Consider the following 12343-nt stretch of genomic DNA (forward strand, 5'->3'; position numbering starts at 1 on the left):
CTAAGAAGAGCCCTCCCAGGGTCAGAACAAATCTCAAAGACTGGCCTCAAAAACTACCTCTGCAGAGGGTCTTAAAATTAACTGGATCAGACTGTGTAGCAATGTATGCAACAAGCATTGTTGAAAACAATAGAGTGATTTGCTAGCAACTAATAGAGCCTAGTATTTAGGGATCATAACAACAGAGACAGACAATTTAGGGAGACTGGGGATAGAGACAGTCAAAGAGAACTATGCTAAAATCAACATCATCCCAGGATGACTGTGCACAAGACCAAATATGCATCTTCTGAGGAGCAACATCAGAGGTTTCAAACTGCAGGGAAATAGAATTTACTAAGATAGTTTAGCTCAGTCATGGAAGAAATAAAAAAGCAAATTACAACAATAAGCTCATAAGTTCAAAAATAAACAATCAGGTTGAGAGGATCAGTATCTAGCCTTGCTACAATATATTATCTAAAATGTTCAGTTTTCAACAAAAAACTTATGAGACATGCAAAGAAACAGGAAAGTGTAATGTGACCCAAACAGGAGGAAAGAAGCAGTCAATAGAAACACCCTGTGAGAGGGCTCAGATCCAGCTTAGCAGACAAAGACTTCAAAGCAGCTATTATAAATATATTCAAAGAACTGAAGAAAACCATACTTAAAGAAGCAAAAGAAGGTAGGATAAAAATCTCCCATAAGATAATCAGTAAAGAGATGGAAATTATTATTATTTTTGAAAGAACCTAATGGATGTCCTGAGCTTGAAAATTGTGATAATTAGAAAAAAAAATTCACTAGAGGAGCTCAATAATATAATTGAACTGGTAGAAGAAAGAATCAGCAAACAAGATAGATAGCTATTATTTGATCTCAAGAACACAGAGAAAGGAGGATGAAGAAATAATGAACAGAACTTCAGAGAAATGTGAGAAGCATTAAGTACATCAACATATGTATAATGGGAGTACAGAAGAAAGAAAGGAGCAGAAAAAATACTTTAAAACGAATGGCTGAAAACTTCTCAACTAATCCCAAGTAGAATAAACCTAGATCCACATTCAGACACATCATAGTAAAAATGATGAAGGAGAATATTTGGAAAACAGCAAGGAAAAATTCATCACAAACAAGGGAATCCAAATAAGACTAATAGCTGACTTTTCACCAGAGACAATGGGGGCTAGAAAGCAGTTAGAAAGCAGTGAAGTAGCATATTTAAAGTGCTGAGGGAAAAAAATAAATAAATAAATAAAGTGCTGAGGGGAGGATTTCCCTGGTGTTTCAGTGGTTGGGAATACATCTGCAAATGCAGGGGACATGGGTTTGATCCCTAGTCTGAGCAGATTCCACATGCCCCAGAGCAACTAAGCCCATGCTCCTTGAAGCCAGAGCTCTACAAAAAGAGAAACCACCCCAATGAGAAGCCCAGACACTGCAACTAAAGAAAGGCTGCAACAAAGACCCAGCACAGCCAAATATATATATATATATTGCTGAGGGAAAAATCTTCTCAAATCAGAATCTTTTATCCAGGAAACTATTTCTCAAAAATGAAAGTGAAATAGAGACATTCCCAATAAGCAAAATCTGAGAGAATTAATTTGTAGCTAGAGTTATATGAAACAAGGAAGTTCTTCAAGCTGAACACAAGTAATCCCAGTCAGTAATTCAAATCCACACAAAAAACCAAAGAGCACTAGTAAATACAATTATGTAAGAATAAAAGACAGTATATCAATGCATATTTTTTCTCCTTTTTTCTCTTTAATGATCTAGAAAGCAATTGTATAAAAGAACACATTTCACAATGGAGGTGGGTGGGAAAAAAAAGCTATGTAGAGTAAGAAATGCAACAAGATGGTAACTCGAATCCACAGGAACAAAAGAAGAGAACCAGAACTGTTAAATAAGATGGTGATAAAACAAACCCTACATGTAACCTGCTTTCCTTTCTGTTCTTTAAAAAAATGACATAAAATTATATTAATTAATAATTATAATATGTATTATTGGGTTTGTAACAAAACTATAAACCAATTAGATCTAACAGACATCTATAAAATGCTCCAACAACCAACAGCAAAGTACATTCTTCACATATGAATATGGACTATTCTCCAGGATAGACTATACTCTAGGTTATAAAACAACCCTGATATATTTAAAAGGTTTGAAGTTATATAAAGCGTGATTTCTGACCACAATGGAAATAAAGTAGAATCAATAAGACAAGGAAATTTGATAAATACACAAATGTCTGGATGGTAAACAATTTACTCCTAAATAACAAATAGGTCCCCCCCCCAAAAAAAAACCTGCTAAATAAATTTGAAAATACTTTGAGATGAATGAAAATAAAAACAAAACATAACAAAACTTATGGAATGTACCGAAGCAATTCCTAGAAGGAAATGTACAGCTGTGGATGCTTATGTTGAAGAGAAAAAAAGAAAAGGATCTCAGATCAATAACCTATTCTTCCATTTTTAAAAACTAGAAAAAGAAGAGCAAACTAAATCCAAATTAAGCAGATGGAAGGAAGTAGTAGCTTAGAGCAGAAATTAATAAAAACAAAAGATAGGAAAAACAATAGAGAAAATGAACAAAACCCAAAGCTGGTTCTTTGGAAAGATCAACAAAATGACAAACCTTTAGCTAGACTGACCAAGAAACAAAGAGATAAGATTCCAATTACTAAAATCAGAAATAAAAGAGGATATTACTATCAACTCCACAAAATAAAAAGGATTTTTATATAAACTAACTAGTTTTATATATATATATATATATATATATATATATATATATATATGATTCACTTTGATGTACACCTGAAAATAACACAACACTGTAAATCAACTATACTCCAAAAAATCTTTTTTAAAATAAATAAAACCATGTGAACCAATCTTAAGACCACATCAGGCATGCCCTACAAAAGCAACCTGGTTTTCTCCCAAAATGGATATACCCAGAAGACCCTAAATTGCTTATGAAAACAATAAAAATAATCACATTTGATACCCTAAAAAAATAAGATCAACAAAGAATTTGAATAAACATTCCTTGAAGGAAGATATACAAAAAAGGCCAATCAACAAGCACATGAAAAAGATGCTCAACATCATTAGCCATCAGGGAAACACAAATCAAAACTAAAATGAGGGCTTCCCTGGTGGTCCAGTGGTTAAGAATCTGCCTTGCAACTCAGAGGACACTGGTTTGATCCCTGGTCCGAGAAGATCCCACATGCCGCGGAGCAACTAAGCCTGTGCGCCACAACTGCTGAAGCCCATGGGCTTTAGAGCCAGTGCTCCAGAAGAAGAACCACTGCAATGAGAAACCCACACACTGCAACTAGAAAGTAGCTCTTGCTCTCCACAACTAGAGAAAGCCTGCATGCAGCAACGAAGACCCAGAGCACCCAAAAATAAAATAAAAACTAAATGAATAAAATAAATTTTAAAAAATTTTTAAAAATCTAAACTGAGATACCTCTTCGTACACTCTAGGATGGCTATAATCAAAAAGACAGATAATGTTAAGGGTTGGTGAAGATGTGGAGAAATTGCAATCTTTATACATTCTGGTGGAAATGTAAAATGGTACGCCACTTTGGAAATCTGTCTGGCAGCTCCTCAAAAGACTACAACAGAGAGATACTATATAACCCAGCAACTTCTCTCCTACATATACAACCAAAAGAAATGAAAATATATGTCAACACAGAAACTGTACATGCATGATCATAGCAGCAGTACTCATAATGGTCTAAAATTAGAAACAATCCAGAGAAGTTGATTCCTGAACTAGGGTCCTGCTTCTCCATTCTTTGGCTATTGAAAATGGTTATGCTATTCCAGTCTACAAAAAAAGAAAGAAAGAAAAGGAGGGAGGGAGGAAGGAAGAAAGGAAAAAAGGAAGGAAGAAAACAATCCAAATGTCTTATCAGCTGATGAATGGTTAAATAAAATATGGTATATTCATACAGTGGATGTTATTTGGCAATGACAAGGAATGAATTACTGCAACATGGATAAACTTTGAACACACCATGCTATGTGAAAAAAGCTTGATTCCATTTATATGAAATATCCAGAAAAGCTACTTTATAGAGACAAAAAAATAGAGTAGCAATTGCTTAATTGCTGAGGTTTGATGGAGGAGGTTAGGAGGAAATGCGGAGTGACTGCTAATGGGTACAAAGTTTCTTTTGGGGGGTGATAAAATATTCTAAAATCGATTGTGGTTATGTTTACACAACTCTGTAAATATAATAAAAATATTGAGCTGTATACTTTAAATGGGTGAATTGTATATTATGTGATATATATCTCAAAAAAGCTGTTAGATATATATAGAAAGATGGATGAAAGGTAGATAAGTGAACAAACGGGTGGTTGGATGAATAGATGGATAGATAAAGTATTATTAGGATGAAGGATAAAAGAAAACCTAAATTCAGATTTTGCCCAGATAGTAGAGTCAATAGTAATATAATATTTTGTTAATCAGGCTGCACCTAAAATATTAATACAGAACTCTCTGTTAAGCTGGTCTAGATCTTACAACCAAGTTAGAAGATTTAGGGGACATTTTTTCCTTTGCCCTAAGTCCAAACTTGAATCTTGCAGAGTTATCACTCTCCACTGGGTGTGTTGATAAGACAGCGATCAAGAACATTGGAGAGAATGGAGGAGAACAAAATAGTTGAACTTTGTAGTCTGAGGGAGAGTTGCCCTCCTAAATTGATGATGCTGCCTGGAAGGAGGAAAGAGAGGGAAGGAAGAGGGTGGAGAGAGAAGGAGGATGAGGAAGGACTAGTGACCCTACTCACTGTAAATGTAAATCTCAGCCCACAATCAAGGTACTGTCCCCTCTCGCAGAGTAGGAAGGAGAGGATGGACAGAAGACTGATGTTCCTCTCCTTGATGCTTGTAGTCAGAGGAAGGTTCCTGACAGAGATGTAGAGATACAGGTAGCAGAGAAGACAGGTCAAACCACACCTGAGCAGAATACCTTGGTGAGTAAGAATGCTTCACAGTGCCATTAAAATCAAAGATCCATGAGAAGAAGCTGCTCATTTTAAGATTTCCAAGTAAGGTTTTAACCCATAGGGAAATTGAAGAATTATTAAAGCAATTTTTGTTTTATAGCAAGGTTACAATTGTTGGTATAAATGAAGCACTTTGTAGATGTTATCAGTGTATTTTGGGCAGGGGAAGCCATGAATTGACTATATTAGGGTTCTGGGTGGTTTTTTTTTTTTAAGTTTTCTTCCTTTCTTTTCTGGGTGCACTTCTAGTCAGGGTTTACTAAAGTTGTCTTCTTCGAAGTATGAGGATGGAGATGAACTTCAAAACTGTACAGGAGAAACACAGTCCAGTGACTTGCATTATGGTGCTGCTGTTGCTAAGTCACTTCAGTCGTGTCCGACTCTGTGCGACACCATAGACGGCAGCCCACCAGGCTCCCCTGTCCCTGGGATTCTCCAGGCAAGAACACTGGAGTGGGTTGCCATTTCCTTCTCCAATGCATGAAAGTGAAAACTGAAAGTGAAGTCGCTCAGTCGTGTCCGACACTTAGTGACCCCATGGACTGCAGCCTACCAGGTTCCTCCGTCCATGGGATTCTCCAGGCAAGAAGAGTACTGGAGTGGGGTGCCGTTGCCTTCTCCTGCATTATGGTGCATTGTTTTGTAAAAAGGAAGTGACCTACAGTGCCTTGGGTGAAAATAGTCCTTTTCCTCTCTGTTTAGCTCCCAGAGCTGCAACAATTCTTGACCTTTCAGTGCAATTAAGCAGCCCAAACCCCAAGGGAGGATGTAGGGGTAGCAGAGGAGCCAGTTATAGCTGAGAGCAATGATTCTCTGTGCAGATTTCCGGCACTCTGGTTTTGGGTTGAAACTTTTGCTTCTCCCTGTTGAACTTTCTTTTCAGCTGCTTTTTTATATGTAACACCTCTGTTAGGGTTACATGACTCTAACCACCAGCACTCATCCTGTGCCACCGCCCTTCTTACCCTGGAAACTCTGGCCTTCCAGAGAGTATCACCTCAAAGTAACTTATATCTCCAGTTCAGAATTCCAATCATTGTTTGTGCTGTTTTACAGAAGGGTGATTTGTCTGTGATTCCTTTGCAAAATTCTGATAGAGAGAAGGAATCAGAATAGTATAATGAACATCCAATATTCATCACCTAGATCAAACAATTGCTAAAATTTTGCCATATGTTCTCAAGTTTTCCTTTTTCTTCTTTTTTGCTGAAGTTATTTAAAGCAAATTATAGAAGCGTATGGGGCTTTCCTGGTGGCTCAGATGGTAAAGAACCTGTCTGCAATGCAAGAGATCTGAGTTTGATCCCTGGGTTGGGAAGATCCCCTGAAGAAGGGAATGGCAACCCACTCCAGTATTCTTGCCTAGAGAATTCCATGGACAGAGGAGCCTGGAAGGCTATAGTCCATGAGGCTGCAAAGAGTCAGATATGACTGAGCAACTGATGCTTTCACTTTTCACTCATAGAAGCATATATATATAAATATATATATATATTTCCCCCCTAAATATTTCAACATTCATCTCTAAATAATATACACATCTTTGTTAAGTACACAGTTCCATTATCACATTTCACACAATTCATATAACTTCTCAGTAGCATTTAAATACCCACCCACATTCAAATATTCACTATTTGTTCCCAAAATATCTTTTTAAAAATACGTGGTAAAGTATACATAATGTAAAATTTACCATTTTTAAGTATTCAATTCAGTGGCATTAAGTAAATTCACAATGTGTAATCACCACCACTATTTCCAAAACTTTTTCATTATGCCAAACAAACTGTATACCCTTTAAGAATGTCTCCCCTTTTCCCCCTCCCCCCGCAAATATCTTTTAAAGATGGCTAACTCCAACAAGGTCCACATATCTCATTTAGTTCTGATGCTTCCTAAGGCTTTCAATCTAGACCTGTCTCATAGCACCACACCCACATGCATTTTCTTTTCATGACATTGATTTCTCAACCATTCTGGGCAAATTGTTCCACAGAATGTCCCACTTGCTGGATTTGTCTGATTGTTTTCTCTTGGTGTTGTTAAACTTGTTCTTCTGTCCTCTGTATTTCTTGTAAACTCAAAGCTAGATCTAAAAACTTGAGAAGAATCAGGTTAAACATTTTGGTAAGAAATCTCCATTGGGTAATGCTGTATACTTCGTACTGCCTCATATTAGGCCTACATTATATCTGAATGTCCCACTACTAATGAAGCTAATACTGATCACTGGTGAAGGTGATGATAGCCAGTTTAAAAAACGGGTTTTTAAAAAGAGAACTTGTCTACTTGCATTGTTTTAAAATGATCATCCCTACTTTGAATGTTCAGATAAAAGGGCTCTGAGTTGTTGCCTGACACCTAGGAGACAGCCTTTATCCTGTGTAAAGGATAAGAAGATTAAGACTGAGGTTTTATCCTCTTTATGGAGTTGATGCAGGAGCTCAAGTTTATCTCTGAGGTTGGTCAGTCAGGGCAGAACTTTCTGGAATATGAAGTCTAGCAGAGACTACTTTTTCTCTGAGTTCAGAAAAAGGTACTCTGAAATCAGTCATTAGCCAGAATTTAGCTATGAATAAACAAATCTTTTTGCTAACACGTATTTAAGACAGAACACTTTGGGGAGTTCAGATACAGAAGACTCTTTTATGGCATTTTAAAATAACTCTCCCTTTGCCTTCCATTCCTCCCCCCAACCAAAACCACTTTAGACTCTAGAATAAACAATTAAGGAAGAGCATTTTCTTTGGATGCAGAATAGCCAGATCTTTAGATGTTTCTTGAGTACTGTTTAAATTCAAGAGTGAGGAAAAACTATGCATCTGTTCTCTTTGGTTGATGTTTACTTCTTATCTTTGAGTTGCTATAAATAAGTAATCCATTGAAAATATAAGCAACTAGGTTAAAGGAGTTCATTATTAAAAGTAAGAATTTGGGTTTTGAAGGAAGGTGAGTTATTTTAAAATCTCCAAATGAACAATTTCATTTTACAATAGTTAAATACCCAGCCAGTTAAACTTTGCTCAGGGTTGTCCTGTGTTTCTGGATGACCAGAAGGGCTTTTAGGTTACTATTGCTTGTTTTCTTTTTATGTTTGTTTTTGTTATTCTGCTTTTCAGCTAGCACAAAAACAAGGGAGTTGTTGGAAATTTTCTGCATAGCAGGAGAGAACTTAATCTTAGGATACTGGCCTAACAATTTTCATTTTACTACTGGAAATAGTAATATCCTTTTTCTCCATTTATTCTGTAATTTTTTAAAGATTTTGGCTTGCAAGTTACCAGTTAGGTAGGGGAGGTGGTAAAGGTACTTTTTCTGGGATCTCAGAGTCAGATAGTGTTGGACTTACTTGAACCATGTCCAATACTTTAAAAAAGCCTAGAAGACATTGTATATTTACTCACAATAAAGCCTGAACATATTGACTAAGTAATGCAAAGCTTTTCTCTTTTGTGGGGAGGCAGAGGTCTGGAATATGGGGGATTATGCCACACTGACTCATTATAAAGATTGTGTCTTCACAATATGAATTTCTGGTTAGTTGTGTGTGTTATCTGTAGGGAAGAGAGAGTCTATTGGAAAGAATGTAGGTGTGGAGGTAAGGCCAATCAGAATTTAGCCCAGTAAGACTTGGGCTATTTATTTAACACCTCTGAACTTCAGTTTACTCATCTGTAAGATGGGGTAATCATTTTTATTTTTCAGACTATTTGAGGATTTTAGATAATGTGTGTAAAGCACTCACTAATGCAATACCTGGTACCTAATAAATTCTTAGTATATTTTCTTTAGTAGATGAAACTCTTTCAAAGCATATAGCTTTGGGGGGAAAATGAATCTGATCATTGAGACAAGAGGTTGGGAAGCACTCATGTAACAGCTTACATGGTCACACAGATTCCCCCTGAAGAACTCCTGCCAAGTCTGCACAAGGAGTCCACACATCCTTTGTGTTAATCAAAGATCCTATCTTGAGGGAGATAGCCTTAGGTCAGTTCCCTAACCATACCTTCTCAACATTTCCTTAAGTCCACCTGTTTGTCTGTGGTCGTGTGCTCAGTCGTGTCTGACTCTTTATGGCCCCATGGACTGTAGCCCAGTTCCTTTTTCAATGGAATTTTCCAGGCAAGAATAATGGAGCAGGTTACCATTTCTTTCTCCAGAGAATCTTTCCAACCCAGGGATAGAATCTGCATCTTTTGAGTCTCCTGCATTAGCAGGTGGGTTTTACCACTAACACCACCTGGGAAGCCTTATTTTTCCGCTGGATTCCTATGTGATTTTAGACATAGCTGTGGTGATGAGCTTCAGGAAGTACCAGGTCTGTACTGTCTATCTAACTGTGTGTGAAAGTTGCTCAGTTGTGTCTAACTCTTTGCAACCCCACAGTCTATACAGTCCATAGAATTCTCCAGGCCAGAATACTGGAGTGGGTAGCCATTTCCTTCTCCAGGATCTAACTGTAGCCGGAGATTTTAGGTGGGAAGACAAAGGAATGGAGTGCCTTGGAAAAAGGGATAGAAGAGATGAAGTTTTAGAAAATTTAGAGGATCATTATAGCTTAGTTTGTACCTCTTGAAAATAGGGCAAGAGAATTTATTTCTTGAAAAGTAGTATTTCAAGACTGATTCTTTCATCTAAGCCCTCAGGGACTCTTCCAAAAAAAATGAGACTTTCTCCTAAATCTCTTACCTTTTCTTCCCCCTGAATCATGACCAACTTCCAGTTTATCCCTTTATCTATGCACTTTCAAGATAGGGAGATCAATTGCCCCTTCCGTTAATGGGATCAGGTTTACAGGTAGAAGCTACCTAGCATTTCCTAGGGCTGTTGTCTCAAACCCCTGCAAAATTTCATTTGGTAGAGCATCAGTACAATGATGACCTGTAGAATCCAGCTTTAAAGCTTGGTGTTTCTATCGAGCAGGCCACGTGAATTTGGTATATCCTGTTTCAAGCTGAATTTATCCCTTGTTATTTTAAAAGCTATAACAAGTTGTTTTTTAAAATGTTTTCAATCAGCACATCTTATTTATTGTCCTTAACACCCGAGGCTACTTGAAGAAGGATTTAATTTTCAAAGTCTGGCAAGTAAACAAAAGTTTCCCAATAACATCTTCAGGCAAGCACTAAAAGGCCTCATTTTTTTTTTTTTTTTTTTTTTTTTTTTTGCCACAGTGGTTGGTTGGCTCTCCCGTAATTTCATTAGTATTTTATTCAACCAAACCTTGCGTAATCACTTTAAAAATATACCTTCAAACACAAAGTTACTTACTAGTTGATTTTTTTCTTCTTCATAATTACCATGTTTAGTAAAAAGCAAAACAGGTTTTAAATGTTGTATTATCTTACTAGGGGCGTCACAGGTGGCGCAGTGGTAAAGAATCCACTTGCCAATGCAAGAGACTCGGATTTGATCTCTGGGTTGGGAAGATTCCTTGGAGGAGGAAATGGCAACCCACTCCAATATTCTTTTGGCTGGGAAATTCTATGAACAGAGGAGCCTAGCGGGCTACAGTCCATGGGATCACAAAGAGTTGAACATGACTAAGTAAATAAGCACACACATATTATCTGACTAGACCCTAAGCACATAAAATTAAATGGACTATACTGAGGGTTCATATGATAACTATGTTTGGGAGATGGTTATTCACTTTATTCACTGTACTCTCAAGAGTATGAAAACCCCTAGAGGGGACTAGTTAGATAAGCAGAGACTCACATGCATGGCTTTAGCTCTATGGGAATGTCTAAGCTTTAAAAGTAACTCTAGAATTCCACTAAATATGATATTCCCTGATGTTGAGCTTTGTCTGTGATATCTTCTTTTGTCTTGATCCTCTGAAGCTGTCTCCCGCATGGCAGGCAGATGCTTTACCCTCTGCGCCCCTAGGGAAGCCCTAGTCAAGATAAGCCAACGGTTATAACAAAGGACTTCAAAATAATGGTTGGCCCAATGAAAAGCTACTGTTCTTGACTATATAGTATAATAAAAATTAGTAGGGGTGGGGATGTGTGGGATGCAGTGGTAAATCCTATGCAGTAATTCACAGACTTCTTCCAACACCTGGCTCTAGCTTCCTCTAGGTTCTCAGAATCCTCTTCATTCAGCCAGTGGGTAGGGAGAGAGCCTGCTGCTGTGTATTACACAGAATGATCTCCATGGGCCAGACCTGGAACTGGCATCCAGTCCTTCCACCCACTTTTTGTTTGCCAGAACTCTGGCACATGGCTCTGCCCAACTTCAAAAGAGGCTAGGGAGCTTAGTCCAGCTGTGTGCTGAGCTCATAGCAGTTCCTGCCGCAGGGGGGGGACAGATAGCTCCTTAGGGCAGGCCAGTGGTTTCAAGCTCATGTATCATCAAAAGTTTGCAAAAATGTACATGTTTCGATGCTGTTCTCTCTAAACATCCCAACCTTGCCTTCTCCCACAGAGTCCAAATGTCTGTTCTGTACATCTGTGTCTCTTTTTCTGTTTTGCATATAGGGTTATCGTTACCATCTTTCTAAATTCACTGGGAAGACCCAGAGGGATTGAGTGGATAGGGAGGTGGGAGGGGGGATCGGGATGGGGAATACATGTAAATCCATGGCTGATTCATGTCAATGTATGGCAAAAACCACTACAACATCGTAAAGTAATTAGCCTCCAACTGATAAAAATAAATGGAAAAAAAAAAAGTTTGCGAAAGTGTACTGTCCTATTTTTCAGGTTACTTGATGCCTAGACCTACCATTAACACCTTGGTCAGTTCATAGAAAAAATCCGTCAGTATCAGCACCAACTTTGTTACCATCACAAATCAGTTCATACTGCAAACTTACTTGTTTATGGTTAGGACTTCCCAGAGTTTCAGGATACCTGGCCAAGCCCGTGCAGAGGTTCTGATTGGAAGTTGCTTATGCATTTGCACTTTGTCCTTCTCGTCAAATGCTTCTCATGACAAAGCCTAGCAAGTAATACACTTGAAGTCATCTGCAATATCTAATCCAAACTTTTTCATGTGGGACCTATGAGAATAAATGTATTATAAACATTGTAGAATTGTCTCCCATTTCAGTTCAGTTCAGTTGCTCAGTCATGTCCAACTCTTTGCGACCTCATGGACTACAGCACACCAGGCTTCTCTGTCTATCACCAACTCCCAGAGCTTGCTCAAACTCATGTCCATTGAGTCAGTGATGCCATCCAACCATTTCATCCTCTGTTATCCCCTTCACCTCTTCAGAAACTATGAAAAACATGTTTTCGTCTTTTCTCAATATATTTTTCACAGTTGTCACGACTCCGT

Source organism: Cervus canadensis, chromosome 3 (genome assembly GCF_019320065.1).
Source record: "Cervus canadensis isolate Bull #8, Minnesota chromosome 3, ASM1932006v1, whole genome shotgun sequence".
NCBI lineage: Eukaryota > Metazoa > Chordata > Mammalia > Artiodactyla > Cervidae > Cervus > Cervus canadensis.